The following is a 16,339-nucleotide window of genomic DNA, read 5'->3' on the forward strand; positions in this document are numbered from 1 at the left end:
CATGGAGGAGGAACTAACCCAAATGCAGAAATCATCCACATACAGGGCAGGGGCGACCAAGGGACCGACAGAGGCAAGTCCATCGATAGCAATGAGGAAAAGAAGGACACTCAAGACAGAACCATGTGGGATGCCCGTCTCCTGGGTCCGTGGAGAACTAAAAGCAGTACCAACTCGAACTCTGAATGACCGATGGATCAGCAACTGGCGGATAAAAAGACCCCACTGATGAAGGGTAAGTAAGGTGTGATGGCGCCAGGCTGTGTCATAGGCCTTGCAAAGGTCAAAAAACACTGCAACCAAATGGCGGCACTGGGAAAAAGCCTACCGGACCGCAGATTCCAAGCGAAGTAAATGATCGATTGGAGACCATCCCTCTCGAAAGCCACTCTGGTAAGGGGACAATAGATCCCGAGATTCGAGGACCCAACTGAGCCGACGGGCTACCATCCGTTCAAGTAACTTACAAACAACATTGGTCAACCTAATTGGCCGATAGCTGTCAACAGATAGGGGGTTCTTACCAGGCTTAAGGACAGGAACCACAATGCTATCCCTCCACTGAGAAGGGAAGTCACCCTGGAGCCAGATACGGTTGAACACCCGATGATGTTGCCGTTGTAGAGCACTGAGATGTTGAAGCAGTTGCTTATGAATGGTGTCTGGGCTAGGGGCCGTATCATGAGATGAAGAAAGTGCGGAAAGAAATTCCCATTCAGTAAAAGGTTCGTTGTAAGATTCTGACTCACAAGGGGTGAAACGTAAGGTGGAAGCTTCAGCCCGCTGTTTTTGATGAAGGAAAGCAGCTGGATAGGAGGCTGACGCTGATGCCACTGCAAAATGGGTCGCTAGATGTTCTGCAAGAACTAATGGGTCCGTACAAATGCCATCTGGGAGGTGAAGGCCTGGGAGGGTGGACTGCCGATGGCAACCTTGGAGAGAGCGAAGTGTAGCCCATACCCGTGACAGATGGACAGTAGAACCAAGGGAAGAAACAAATCGATCCCAACATATCCGCTTGCTCTGATTAAATAACGGGCTTTAGCGCGAAGGCGTTTAAAGGTAGTAAGGCTGGCTACAGATGGGTGCCTCTTAAAGTGTTGCAAAGCTCGACGGCGATCACTGATGGCAATGGCAATAGCCGTACTCCACCACGGGACTTGCCGGCGACGAAATGGTCCAGATGAGCGCGGGACAGCAAGGCTAGCAGTGCGACGTAGGACGTCATCAATACAACCCGACAAAGAGGGAGAAAACACGACCTGTGCATTGTATAGAGGCCAATCGGCGCGTTGGAAAGACCAACGAGGCAACCTGTCCATCGGGGAGCGGGAAGGGAGCGTGATAATCAACGGGAAATGGTCACTATCACAAAGGTCGTCGTGTGGCAACCAGTGTAAAGAAGGGAGGAGAGAGGGAGAAGAGAAATATCAATCGCAGAAAAGGTACCATTACCGGCACTGAAATGAGTAGGGGAGCCATCATTAAGAAGGCACAGGTCGTGGTCTGCAATAAATTGGTCTATAAGAAGACCTCGTCTAGATGGAAAGGCACTGCCCCACAAGGGATGATGAGCATTAAAATCCCCAAGGAGGAGGAAGGGAGGAGGAAGTTGCTGAAGAAGGGTGGTTAAGGTAGCAGGTGTAAGAGTCCTGTCAGGAGGGAGATAAAGATTGCAAACTGTGACTGCAGAGTTTAAGTGAACCCTAACAGCAACCGCTTCCAATGTAGTTTGAAGAGGAATCCACATGCTAGCAATGTCTGTACGGGCCAATGTACAAACGCCACCAGAAGCCCGCAGGGGTCAGACCCGATTTCGACAGAAAACACGGAACCCACGGAGGGTCGGTGAGTGAGCATCAGTAAAATGAGATTCCTGGGGAACCACACAAGCTGCAGAGTAGGACGAAAGAAGGGATTTTAATTCCGGAAGGTGACGATGGTATCCATTAAAATTCCATTGGAGAACCACAGAACGATGGTTTAACTGGGGGCTGAACACGCTAAATCCAGTCATACCGCCGGGTCCCCACCCGTCACCGACAAGGAGGGGCCGAAATCCATGAACGACAGGTCAAAATCCGGTTGTGAAGTCGGGGAAGGGACCTCCGGTGACACCAGAGGCTCTTTGTCCCGCGACTTATGTTTCTTCTTCCTTTCAGGCTGAGATCGAGGACGGCTGTGTGGCATTAAGGAGCCAGCTGCAGCAAGATCAGGAACAGAAAGAGACCGGGCGTCCTGGGGGCCGACAGACCCGGATCTCGCGGTCGTCGCGCGGCAGCAGACCTTTGGCCTGGAAGGTGCCGGGAAGGGGCATTCCGGGAGAGGCGCCCTTGACTTGCAGACGCCGAAGGAGTGGGACAATTCTCCGGCTGGGGAGGGGGAGCAGCGCCCATAGGAGAAGGTGTGGGAGCCACAGGGGAGGGGGGGAGGAGAGGGGTCAGGGATGGAGGTAAGGAAGGGGGAGGAAGGGGTGAAGATGTAACCAAGGCGTAACTAGATATGGACACAGGGTGAAGTCGTGCATATTTCGTACGGGCCTCTGTGTAGGTTAAACGATCGAGGGACTTATACTCCTGTATCTTTGTTTCCTTCTTATATATTGGGCAATCTGGTGAACGTGGAGAATGACTACCATGACAATTTACACATACAGGAGGGGGAACACAGGGACTCCCCTCATGGAGTGGACGTCCACAGTCACCACAGAGAGGGGCCTGGGAACAGCGGGAAGACATGTGGCCAAAACGCAAGCACTTGTAACACCTCATAGGAGGTGGGATGTACAGCTTCACATCACATCGATAAACCATAATCTTTACTTTCTCAGGGAGGGTATCCCCTTCAAAGACCAGGATGAATGCGATTGTCCTTCAGACCCTTCTGATCACTCCGAACAAAGTGAACAACCAGCTGTCCAAGATTGTCCCGAAGTTCCTCATCAGTTTGAAGGATGAGGTCCCTGTGAAAAATCACACCTTGTACCATATTTAGAGACTGGTGGGGGGGGGGGGGTAATGGACACAGGTATTGTGCCAAGATGGGTACAGGCACGAAGGGCCGCAGATTGGGCAGCTGAAGCAGTTTTGATCAGCAACGAACCTGACCGCATCTTGCTCAGGGAGTCCACTTTGCCAAACTTGTCTTCAATGTGTTCCACAAAGAATAAAGGTTTGGTATTGGTGAAAGTATCTCCATCAGTCCTGGTGCAAACTAGATAATGGGGGAAAGGTTTTGCCCCTAGCCGACAGGCCTGACCCGCTTCCCAGGGGGTAGCCATGGAAGGGAAGGCCGAAGGGGCAAGAGAAGCAGCACTTGAGGAATCAGTTCCACGCAGATAGACAGCCGCAGAAGAACGGCCAGATTTCTGGACCCGTATGCGTTTCATTTGCATAGCGTCCACCCTGATACCACCCACTCCAATCAGGGGCTCTCCTCACGGGCGCCACCCAGCCACAGCAAGGGCCATCTGGCACAGCGGCCATTGCCGGGAGTTCCGATGCTCCAGGATGACGAGCAACCACTCCAAGGCATGCATGAGGAGGTCACAGCTCAGGTATCAGAAATGTGATCCCTGTGTGTTCAGGGGGCTCAACCAAAAGGGTACATAGCGACCCCACCACACGGGCTGGCTACCGTGCTGGCTATGCACCCTAGTATCAGACAACGACGTGAAAGGAAAGGTTGAATGTACTATGAGGGCGGACGTCGGAGACATTAGGTAAGGTGCTCTTCCCCAAATGGCTCACACTACGTGGGAGAAATTTTGTAATGGAGGTCAAACCCCAGACGGGGGCCAAGGAATGCCAAAAGGAGGAGATGATTATGCAACAAAGCCGAATTGGAAAACCAACAGAACCAGGAGGATAGCGGGGGCCAACATAAGCAAGGACACCAAGAGAGGTAGAGGAGAGGGCGAGGGGAAAGGAGCAAGGAGGGGAAAGGAGGGGAAGGGAAAGGAAATGCAGCCCTGGAGAGAAAGAAGGCTGCAATGGCTTGGGGCCCCGTGCTCGCCACGCACGTATCCACAAAAAGAGTTGTGGACCCCCTGGGGGGGTTATCGAAACGTGATAAGCATTATGCGTACAGGCGGCACGCATGAAACTTCGATTTTCAGGAAACTAGGGGGCCGCCAAATAAAATGCCAGTAGCCAGGTATTCAGAAAATACTTAAGACTCATCAAAACTCGTGATTAACAGGTCTGATGATCCCCTTGTTAGTTTCTACGTAACTATTTCAAAGCACAATCATTTTTTCCTTCAAGCACAGTTCTTAATCTCTTCTTTGATTGAAACTTTTGGCGGCGAATAAATTTTTGGGATCGACGGAAGTGCTAACCTAAGAAGCGCGCGTTTCGTTAAATTCGAACCCAAGAACATGAATTCAGAAAGAAAGTTTTAAGGTAGGAAGCTCTATCCAGCGGTGCGTACATAAAAATGTTACTAAGTTGTGGTGCAATCGAAAAAGTGTGGTCAGACTAATCCTTGCTGAACTGATTCAAAATATTTCGAGCACGCTGATCAATAAAGAAATATCTCAACATTCGAAATACCCGCACTAAAGACAATAGCAACACGTCACCCATCACAGAAGCCAAATTCACGCCTTACCTGACAATAGTGAACTAATCTTCACGAAGTCCGTAACACCGCAAAATTCTACGCCAATCGATTCAACAACTTCAACACACATTCGACAACGCACTATACAGAGCGTACCTTTTATCAACATCAGCCACTTTGTCATATTCCCTTTGCGTACTGAGCGAGAGAGTACGCGGCCTATTGTCTTGTCACGGCTCCTGCATCAGACACACTCCACAGTTCTCGGAATTGTCAGGGTTCCTCTGATACCCGCTCTGCCCATTCACCGAACAGGGTTTTCTTCTTAGATCGCCGCCTCACTTCCAAAGATGGCCATCTAAGTTCCCCGAGCACCTGTTACACTTTTACATGCAGCAGTGATTTCATACTAACAACGCGTCTCTGAATTCGTTCTATGTCTGCCAGCATGCCTACTTGTAAGCACTCAAAACTCTACGATCTCGTCATATTAGCGTTTTGTAAGCTTTTTCTTTACAAATACGCTACGTTTTCCCTTAACCCTAGCAAATTAAGTCATCCGCTTCCCCTGCTACTGATTTCATGTGTTCATCTTATTTCGTATCGCCTTCTTAATAACACACTATATACTGAGAAGATCTCACCTGTTCACCACTAACCCTTGTAATCGGATACTGGCAAGTTATGTGTTATGGGCACTATCTTCCATTAATCCTCAATTTAAAGAGATGCCACTCGTTTTATCAACTGCAAATTTTTCCATCTCCTTACGTGGATACTCGCGTCGTCAGCGAGTACTGACCCTACGTACTTTGAGAACGTCAGAGGTCCTGCGTTACGCATAGCTTATGAATACGTGATGTTAGAAGTCAACAGTCACCGTCCAGTACAACAACTCACATTTCATAAAAGGAAACCTGGTCCGTTGTAGGCTGTAATGTAAACTTTCTTCTTTTAGATCGTGCGATTAGGTAATTTCGACCAAAGTCGTTTTCAGGTACAAGGGTGATGCCACTTCACTAGTACATAACATCGCCTATGTGCTTGAAAATAACTTATAGCTGAATTTCGCTAATCGCACGATTTAAATCAAGGTTTACATTACAGCCTACAATGGACCATGTTTTATATAGTTTTTAGAGTAGTGGTGGTGAAACTTTTACTCAAGAGCCAATGACATTGTGGAGCGGCAACTCGGGGCGCGCATATACCGTTATTAATTGGTAACCCACATAAATTACTATGTTATGAACCCCCAAAAAAGTAGCCACAGTAACGGCGCGATATGTTTGCTGCCTGCCCCAAGTAGTGATCGTTAGAAACCGAAGGTGTTCGGAACACTTCGTGTCGAGTACTGCTGCACAGTTGCCTCCCTCAGCAAATCCAAAGGCGTGACACCATAATAGCCTCACTAAGTGTGTTGTATGAGCAGACGATTAACTAACCAATCAACAGCAATTTTGCTTATATTTGAATGCATAATTCAATATGATACACGATGATAAATATTTATAATGTCACTTTCCTCCTACTCATTGTATTACAACCTTAATTTCATATTGCTTACTACAAACATGTACTGCATTTGAACATTATCGTCTCTATAATGCGCATTAATGAATTCCATGTTATTTCTGTTTGAAATTGATGCCATAGCAAGAGTTGCTCACGCCCTGAATTGGTACTGCAGACCAAACAACATCCCTCCCCCCCCCCCCCCCCCCAACCCTGCAGTGGCCGCGCCACTTACTCGTTAAGTACGCTGCCAACTTTACTTATCACATGACCAAATTCACCAGCTTCAATTACAATTAGGCACATCTTTACGTATTAGAGTCTATGTAGATATTTTTCTTTGTTACTTCGCAGGAAAACAACACTCTTAAGGAGTTCTTAACGTTAGTTGATGTTTTGCAGCTGACACCAGTATTGTGTATAGTGTATATACACAGAAATGTAAGAAATGGTGACCAGTTCTCGAAAGTATCACCGACTGATTTTCTGCTAATTGTCTCACCCTGAATTTCACAAAGACACATCGTATTCACTTCTGCACCTCTAGGGGTACTACACCAGTGATAAGTAACACATGGTGATGAAATAGTACATAGGGTGGAAACTTCGAAATTATTAGCTGTCCATACTGATGAGGATTTAAATTGGAAAAAAAAATTGAGAATTCCCAAAAAACTTAGTTCAGCCAAATGTCCACTTAGAATCATAGCAAATTTTCCGGAGAGAGAAATCAATCTGTCATATTTTGCTTATTTCCATTCAGTAATGCCATATGGAATAATGTTCTGGGGTAACTCATATTCGAGAAAGAAGGTCTTCAATGCCAAAAAAAACGTTCCGTAAGAATAATATGTGGCGCTCACACGCCATCATCTTATAGACATCTGTTTAAGGAATTGGGCATTCTGACTTGCCTCACACTACATTTATTCCCTCATGAAGTTCGTCGTACATAATCCACTACCGTTCAAAAGTAACAATGAAGTTCAAATGGCTCTGAGCACTATGGGACTTAACATCTGAGGTCATCAGTCCCCTAGAACTTAGAAGTACTTAAACCTAACGAACCTAAGGACATCACACACATCCATGCCCGAGGCGGGATTCGAACCTACGACCGTAGCAGTCGCTCAGGTCCGGACTGAAGCGCCTAGAACCGCTCGGCTACCGCTGCCGGCTAACAATGAAGTACATAATTACGATATTAGAAGAAAAAATGACACTCGTTACTATACATTAAGGTTGTCTTTAGCACAGAAAGAGGTGCACAACGCTGTAAGAAAAAATTTAGACCACTTACCCAGTGATATAAAACGTCTAACAGACAGCAAGGTAAAATTTTAAAATAAATTGGAAAAGTTCTTCCTTAGCAACTCCTATTCCGAGAAGAATTTCTATGTTTGAAATGTGTAAAAGGTGGTGGGTGGCTGCTGTTGTTGTTGTTGTCTTTAGTCCTGAGACTGGTTTCATGCAGCTCTCCATGCTACTCTATCCTCTGCAAGCTTCTTCATCTCCCAATACCTACTGCAGCCTACATCCTTCTGAATCTGCTTAGTGTATTCATCTTTTGGTCTCCCTCTATAATTTTTACGCTCCACGCTGCCTTCCCATACTAAGTTGGTGATCCCTCGATGTCTCAGAACATGTCCTACCAACCGATCCCTTCTTCTAGTCAAGCTGTGCCACAAGCTCCTCTTCTCCCCAATTCTATTCAATACCTCATTAGTTATGTGATCTACCCATCTAATCTTCAGCATTCTTCTGTAGCACCACATTTCGAAAGCTTCTATTCTTCTTGTCCAAACTATTTACCGTCCACGTTTCACTTCCATACATGGCTACACTCCATACAAATGCTTTCAGAAACGACTTCCTGACAAATCTATATTCAATGTTAAATTTTTCTTCTTCAGAAACGCTTTCCTTGCCATTGCCAGTCTACGTTTTATATCCTCTCTACTTCGACCACCATGAGTTATTTTGCTCTGCAAATAGCAAAACTCCTTTACTACTTCAAGTGTCATTTCCTAATCTAATTCCCTCAGCATCACCCGACTTAATTCGACTACATTCCATTATCCTCGTTTTGCTTTTGTTGACGTTCATCTTATATCCTCCTTTCAAGACACTGTCCATTCCGTTCAACTGCTCTTCCACGTCCTTTGCTGTCTCTGAAAGAATTACAATGTCATCGGCGAACCTCAAAGTTTTTATTTCTTCTCCATGGATTTTAATACCTACTCCGAACTTTTCTTTTGTTTCCTTTATTGCTTGCTCAATATGCAGATTTAATAACATTGGGGATAGGCTACAAGCCTGTCTCACTCCCTTCCCAACCACTGCTTCCCTTTCATACCCCTCGACTCTTATAACTGCCATCTGCATTCTGCACAAATTGTAAATAGACTTTCGCTCCCTGTATTTTACCCTTGCCACCTTCAGAATTTGAAAGAGAGTATTCCAGTCAACATTGTCAAAAGCTTTCTCTAAGTCTACAAATGCTAGAAACGTAGGTTTGCCTTTCCTTAATCTTTCTTCTAAGATAAGTCGTAGTGTCAGTATTCCCTCACGTGTTCCAACATTTCTACGGAATCCAAATTCATCTTCCCCGAGGTTGGCTTCTATCAGTTTTTCCATTCGTCTGTAAAGAATTCGCGTTAGTATTTTGCAGCTGTGACTTATTAAACCGATAGTTCGGTAATTTTCACATCTGTCAACACCTTCTTTCTTTAGGACTGGAATTATTATATTCTTCTTTAAGTCTGAGGGTATTTCACCTGACTCATACATCTTGCTCACCAGATGGTAGAGTTTTGTCAGGACTGGCTCTCCCAAGGCTGTCAGTAGTTCTAATGGAATGTTGTCTACTCCGAGGGCCTTGTTTCGACTCAGGTCTTTCAGTGCTCTTTCAAATTCTTCACGCAGTATCTTATCTCCCATTTCATCTTCATCTACATCCTCTTCCCTTTCCGTAATATTGTCGTCAAGTACATCGCACTTGTATAGACACTATATACTCCTTCCCCCTTTTTGCTTTTCCTTCTTTGCTTTGAACTGGGTTTCCATCTGAGCTCTTGATATTCATACAAGTGGTTCTCTTTTCTCCAAAGGTCTCTTTAATTTTCCTGTAGGCAGTATCTATCTTACCCCTAGTGAGATAAGCCTCTACATCCTTACATTTGTCCTCTAGCCATGCCTGCTTAGCCATTTTGCACTTCCTATCGGTATCATTTTTGAGACGTCTGTATTTCTTTTTACCTGCTTCATTTACTGCATTTTTATATTTTCTCCTTTCATCAATTAAATTCAATATTTCTTCTGTTACCCAAGTGTTTCTACCAGCCCTCGTCCTTTTACCTATTTGATCCTCCGCTGCCTTCACTATTTCATCCCTCAAAGCTACCCATTCTTCTTCTACTGTATTTCTTTCCCTTTCCTTTCAATTGTTCTCTTATGCTCTCCCTGAAACTCTGTACAACCTCTGGTTTAGTCAGTTTATCCAGGTCCCATCTCCTTAAATTCCCACCTTTTTGTAGGTTCTTCAGTTTTAATATACAGTTCATAACCAATAGATTGTTGTCAGAGTCCACATCTGACCCTGGAAATGTCTTACAATTTAAAACCTGGTTCCTAAATCTCTGTCTTACCATTATGGTAGGTAGGAATTGTTAATTCAATCCGTATATCTCGCTTTCATTTCGGGGGAAAAAAATAATATGTTGATGTACACAATTTGCAATATGAATGTAAAATGACTCGTTGCACATCATTAAGATTTATCGTGCAAAATGATCCATGTAACATGAAACTAACTGATTTGGTTGTTCGTTCTAGACATGTCCATTACAAAATGCGGCTGAAACCGCCGACTGCACGATTACTTGATTGAGGCCACATGCGGACCAGAGACCGCAGTCTCATGACCACTGATTTAGAGCCTGTAAATCCTCACTCTGACTGATGGCTTCCGCATCCAACAACAAAAATCCCCCCCCCCCCCCCCCACACACACACACACACACACACACACACACACACACACACACACACACGCGCGCGCGCGCGCGCGCGCGAGATATGACATAAAACATTGAGATACGTGACAAGTTGGCTGTTCTTACAACTATGCGCCATTTGTCAAGAAGTCTTGCATGAACATATAATATGATTATTGTTCTGCGCTTGACTTTTCCATTAGTCTATAGATGAATAACCCGAAGCTAATAAAACAATTAGGATTTTTTGAACCATAAAGGTTTTACAAGCTTAACTTCAAAATTTTTACACATTAACTCAAAGTAAGCAGACTCCTGAAGCTCTTTTATACATGGGAGTTCGATTGTTTAAATTATAGGGGATGGCAATCATTAAAATAAAGGCGGTTTTTTGTTGCAGCAGGATCTTCTCGTGAAATTTCAATCACCAATTTCCTCATCCGCTTGCTAAAAATTATGTTGGCGCTCTCACCTATACAGAGAGAAATGATCATGATTAAAGAAATCAGAGCTCGCTCAGAAAGGTTTAAGTGTTCATTTTTCTCGCGCGCCATTCGAGAGTGGAACGGTGGTTCGGTGATACCTCGCCCAGGCACTAAATTGTGAATTGCAAAGTAATCACGTCGATGTGGTATCTGACGAGTTCCATATAATATCTTTGTACTAATTTTTATTTATACCTTACCAAAACTAAACTTGCAGAAACATTGCAAAAGAGGCAACTGACGGCTGCTAGGATTGAAAACTGGAATATGCCTCAACACCCCATTCAGAATTACGTTATGAATCAATATCAATGGCGTTCCGACTGATCCTCTAAGTTCTACACGCGAACGCACCGGTCTACCACTAGATGCGGCCGTTGTATTAAGCTGCTTCTTCAGTCGCGTTAACATTGGACCAAAATGGAGTCGGCAGCCTGTCTGAACAGCCGACAACACATCACGTTCGGTCAAGCCTTCGCACCGAGTCGCGGTACACAACCTAATATTCGTGCTCCTATCCTTAGGAGAAAAAAAAGTAGGTGACGAAAATAAGCTGTCAGCGGTGATCTATCACTTTTCCACAGCACAATTTCAAGTTCAGTACTGCCTTTTATCTGCCCCCATCATTTTAAGTAAGATCATGTCACATCCTTTTTTCCCTTCTGTAGGTCTTTTAACATTAACGAATTTTGTTTTCTAAGGCAAAAATTCAGACGAAAAGCAACAAACTTTTCCTCATAACAAGCAGATCATTTACTGTAAAAAAAATTACGAAAACAGCTTAATGCAAGAAAGAAATATGACTCAAGGTGCTTAAAACAGACAAATTGTAAAAGGTCACCTCAGGTTCAAAATTAAGGAAGTCGCTCATTGACGAAGACAGAAATAAGGTGCAGTCCTTTTCAGATAAAAAAAATCTGAAGAAAGCATACATTTATGTAGAAATTATTATCAGAACTATCCATTTTACACATTCGAGGGAACGATCATTTGAAGATACGCTCAAGATACTTCCTGAAAGTAACAAATATAAGACCCTATTTTAAATTTGAATCCGAATGTGAACGGCAATTAACCTAAAATTAACATTTCGTAAAGCAAATCTTAATATCCGGAACGGTAGTAAATGAAAACTTTAAATATAAATGCGAAGCACACCTAGGTTAGAAAATGTTAAATTTCATCATTCCTCAAAAAAATCTCTTAACTGTAAACTAGAACACAAACAAATCTGTGTCTTCTTACGCGAAATACTGGTAAGTTCCCCCCACTAATTCAAGGATCTTCCTGGATTAATTTACTTTTATTACAAGAAGTGGAAAGGGCGTGACACACTGAGGAAATACATACCTTTAAGGAGCTTTGTGAGTACGACGTAATCCTGTTGCTATAGTCGAAAGGTAGGGTAGCCTGGCTCACCTCCGAAACACAAACGGAAACAAGTCGACATGCACCGCAGCTAACTACTCAAAAACAACAACCGTTCGTGAGTATATGCCCGAAGTTAACTGCCAGTGGAGTTCTCACTGCTGCCAACCTAATTGTGCCGAAAGAAAGTTATCTGGCGCCATCGAATGTATGTAAAACGAAGAGAATTATCGCTATTCTCCTACTCTCCATAGCAATTTTCGGAACACACCTTGGGGACAGAGCAGTTCTTCTTTCCGTACTTATATTTATAGAGAATATCTCGAGAAGTGACAAGTCCCGCGTTACTGGAAAACATTACAGGCCACTACTGTATACAAAACGGCGAAAAGAACCGAGCTGTGAACTTTAAAACTAAGATAACTACCTTTCGCCTCTCCTAACTCACATGGAACACCTCCAAACAATCTACACCATCCGCAAACTCCACTCCAATAATCCTATCGTTTCCCCTCTACTATCCAATCCTCAAATGCTGCCGCGCCTTTACCAGCACATTCCATCAACCATACACACCCTACACATACTCTTCCAAAGAAACTTCCATCAACTTCACCCCCCAGATTATGACTTACGACATTTACCTCTGCTACCAGTTGTAAGTCCACCCCACCCATCCCACCATATCACGGCTTTCATTCCCTCCCCACATTTCCTGACCACCCCATTTTTCCCCATCTGCCTTTCTTTTCCCAATCCCGTTTTCCCAACAGTTATTAGCGTCAGCAATTTCGCCTTCCCCCCCTCTCCTGTCCCAAAAACCACACCTACCCCACCGCTGCCATGCAACAATCCAGCATCCGTACACCACCACAGTCCCACCTTCATTATTCGCTAACCTTTGCCCCTTCGACACCAGACTTCTGACTTCCTATCCCAGAGCAGGTCCTTCCAGCTTTTACTGGCAGGAAATTTAAATTTCAGTGTTTTAAGTGTTTTTAAATGTGCGCTTGTTGATTTCGTTTTACCTTTTATTACTGTTTTTAACTACTAGAGCAAGGAGCATATCTCTGGTACATCTAAAAACTTTCATTTTATTTTTCACCTCTAAAAAGTTTTAAATTCAGTGGCAGTATCACCCACACACTGTTTTTCATCTCATTTAATTTTTATTGTCGGTTGACTGAAGAGCGCGTTGCCTGTAACGCTAAAAGCTCACCCCCCCCCCGCCCATATGGGGGCGGAGGGATGAAAAAACAATAAAGAAATTAGAAACTTCCGTTAGTTGCAAGGGCTATAGCATAATCTAATATCGACCATTATGACGTTCCTGGAGGAAAATATGCCCCTCTCACAGAATCTTCACTGATTCAGGAAAAACTGCTCATCTGGAAACCAGCGTGATTTATTCACTTGCAAATGGTGGATGCTGCTGAACACGTTGGTTCCGTCTGCTAAGAGGCCCGTACACACGCACCAATTTACCGGCCGACCGACCGTCCAGTTTTGTGGCAGCCTAGGCATATCCCGACTCACTGCACTCAGCAATTACAGCGCCCCCATGTTGTTCTGCTTTGTCTGTCGTAAGTTCGTTGTGTTTATATTCTACGAGAACCCGCTTAGTTTTACACAGAAAAAAACACTGGAGTTTGCGTTGGCTGTTTTAGAGGTGGAAAAAGCTGACACAGAGCTGTGGGAAGAGAAGTGGCTAATGCAAAGAAAGAAATTCACTCTTTCTCTGCTACTTGAGAAGGCGAGAGCAGAAGATTTCCGTAGTTATCTAAGAATGGATGAAACTTGTATTTCGGAGTTTCTGAATATCATCAAACAATTCTTAACGAAAGCTAACACTGTCGTGAGGGAGGCTGTAAGCTGTGAGGAGAGGCTGTTACCTACACTATAGTTTCTAGCCACTGGCAGGAGTTAGGATGACCTGAAATTCAGTGCAGTTAGAACCCCATAATTGTTACCTAAAATGAAACGTCTAAGGTGATTTATAGTTGCCTGAGGCAATACATAATGGTAAAGCAAAATAAATGAAACGAAAGATATTCGTGCAAACTTTATTAATTTATTTTTATATGTAGCATAAAAAATGCCCCCTAAGTGTAAGAAACTCATTGTTAATTAGAATAACAAAGACTAGATCGTGGTAGCGCGCATCCTCTAGGAAATACAATAAATGCAAGAGAAATGAAGAATCTAGCAACTGCTAGAACTGTAAAAAAAACAATCCCCCACTTCGCTCGTCACAGCAGAAGGCTTGAATATAGGCTGGACTTCTTTTTAGCAACTATATAAAGCAAAATGAGATTTTCACTCTGCAGCGGAGTGTGCGCTGATATGAAACTTCCTGGCAGATTAAAACTGTGTGCCCGACCGAGACTTGAACTCGGGACCTTTGCCTTTCGCGGGCAAGTGCTCTACCATCTGAGCTACCGAAGCACGACTACATCTGGAAACATCCCCCAGGCTGTGGCTAAGCCATGTCTCCGCAGTATCCTTTCTTTCAGGAATGCTAGTTCTGCAAGGTTCGCAGGAGAGCTTCTGTAAAGTTTGGAAGGTAGGAGACGAGATACTGGCAGAAGTAAAGCTGTGAGACCAGGCGTGAGTCGTGCTTCGGTAGCTCAGATGGTAGAGCACTTGCCCGCGAACGGCAATGGTCCCGAGTTCGAGTCTCGGTCGGGCACACAGTTTTAATCTGCCAGGAAGTTTTATATAAAGCAAGTACATTCGGTCAGAGAGCCGGTGGCGCTCTATAATAAAATAAACTGAGTGAAGGAGTTAACGATCAACTTGAATGGATGTCATGCGACGTAGGCCTAGACCAAACGCAATGAACAATGCTTGCGGAGCAAAATGAAGAGAAGTAAAAAATAAAATAAATTAAAAAGTGGATACGGTGTTGAACTGACAAGAGGGCGAGCTGTGTTCAAACCTTTCTGCGCCAATATTTCTTTTATTTTCGCTGTTCGCTTTATTCAGATTTGCGTCTATATCTTGGTGTAACGTCTATTTGCAACAGCGAGGTGTAAGGTAGGGTAGGGACCTATAACCGCAGTTGATTCTGCAAAACTATTCTGTTAGCAGCCGAAATGAAATGGCTTTCGAGTGGGAAGCGCAAACGCTTGATGACAAGACGACAAGTCAACCGAATCCTCCGCCAGAAAATACGTCTGGTGTGCCATACACTGCATTAGTGGCAATACGTGTGTCGTATGATAGGAATCTCTTATCGATCCATCTAATTTGTGCTCCTGGTAACTGAGTGAGATATGCCTCCTTGCCCGATTTAGGTGTTCGTATGAATGTGAATGTAATCAGTCCCAAGGAAATAATGAAAACATAATAGTTTGTCGCATCAGCTGCGACAAATGAACGCAATATACACTCCTGGAAATTGAAATAAGAACACCGTGAATTCATTGTCCCAGGAAGGGGAAACTTTATTGACACATTCCTGGGGTCAGATACATCACATGATCACACTGACAGAACCACAGGCACATAGACACAGGCAACAGAGCATGCACAATGTCGGCACTAGTACAGTGTATATCCACCTTTCGCAGCAATGCAGGCTGCTATTCTCCCATGGAGACGATCGTAGAGATGCTGGATGTAGTCCTGTGGAACGGCTTGCCATGCCATTTCCACCTGGCGCCTCAGTTGGACCAGCGTTCGTGCTGGACGTGCAGACCGCGTGAGACGACGCTTCATTCAGTCCCAAACATGCTCAATGGGGGACAGATCCGGAGCACGTTGGGTGGCACGGGATACATGCGGACGTGCATTGTCCTGTTGGAACAGCAAGTTCCCTTGCCGGTCTAGGAATGGTAGAACGATGGGTTCGATGACGGTTTGGATGTACCGTGCACTATTCAGTGTCCCCTCGACGATCACCAGTGGTGTACGGCCAGTGTTGGAGATCGCTCCCCACACCATGATGCCGGGTGTTGGCCCTGTGTGCCTCGGTCGTATGCAGTCCTGATTGTGGCGCTCACCTGCACGGCGCCAAACACGCATACGACCATCATTGGCACCAAGGCAGAAGCGACTCTCATCGCTGAAGACGACACGTCTCCATTCGTCCCTCCATTCACGCCTGTCGCGACGCCACTGGAGGCGGGCTGTACGATGTTGGGGCGTGAGCGGAAGACGGCCTAACGGTGTGCGGGACCGTAGCCCAGCTTCATGGAGACGGTTGCGAATGGTCCTCGCCGATACCCCAGGAGCAACAGTGTCCCTAATTTGCTGGGAAGTGGCGGTGCGGTCCCCTACGGCACTGCGTAGGATCCTACGGTCTTGGCGTGCATCCGTGCGTCGCTGCGGTCGGGTCCCAGGTTGACGGGCACGTGCACCTTCCGCCGACCACTGGCGACAACATCGATGTACTGTGGAGACCTCACGCCC

General features: G+C 45.0%; 1 protein-coding gene across 1 annotated transcript in view; it reads right to left on the bottom strand.

The window, feature by feature from the left end:
• The window catches only part of LOC126191451 (DNA-dependent metalloprotease dvc-1-like), a 71,119-nt gene extending 59,114 nt beyond the window's left edge, over nucleotides 1-12,005 (bottom strand). The window contains exon 1 of the mRNA XM_049932331.1: nucleotides 11,909-12,005. The gene's annotated coding sequence lies outside the window, so the exon portion shown is untranslated. The remainder of the gene's footprint in view (nucleotides 1-11,908) is intronic.
• Nucleotides 12,006-16,339: the final 4,334 nt, after the last annotated feature.

This window comes from Schistocerca cancellata, chromosome 6 (assembly GCF_023864275.1).
Source record: "Schistocerca cancellata isolate TAMUIC-IGC-003103 chromosome 6, iqSchCanc2.1, whole genome shotgun sequence".
NCBI lineage: Eukaryota > Metazoa > Arthropoda > Insecta > Orthoptera > Acrididae > Schistocerca > Schistocerca cancellata.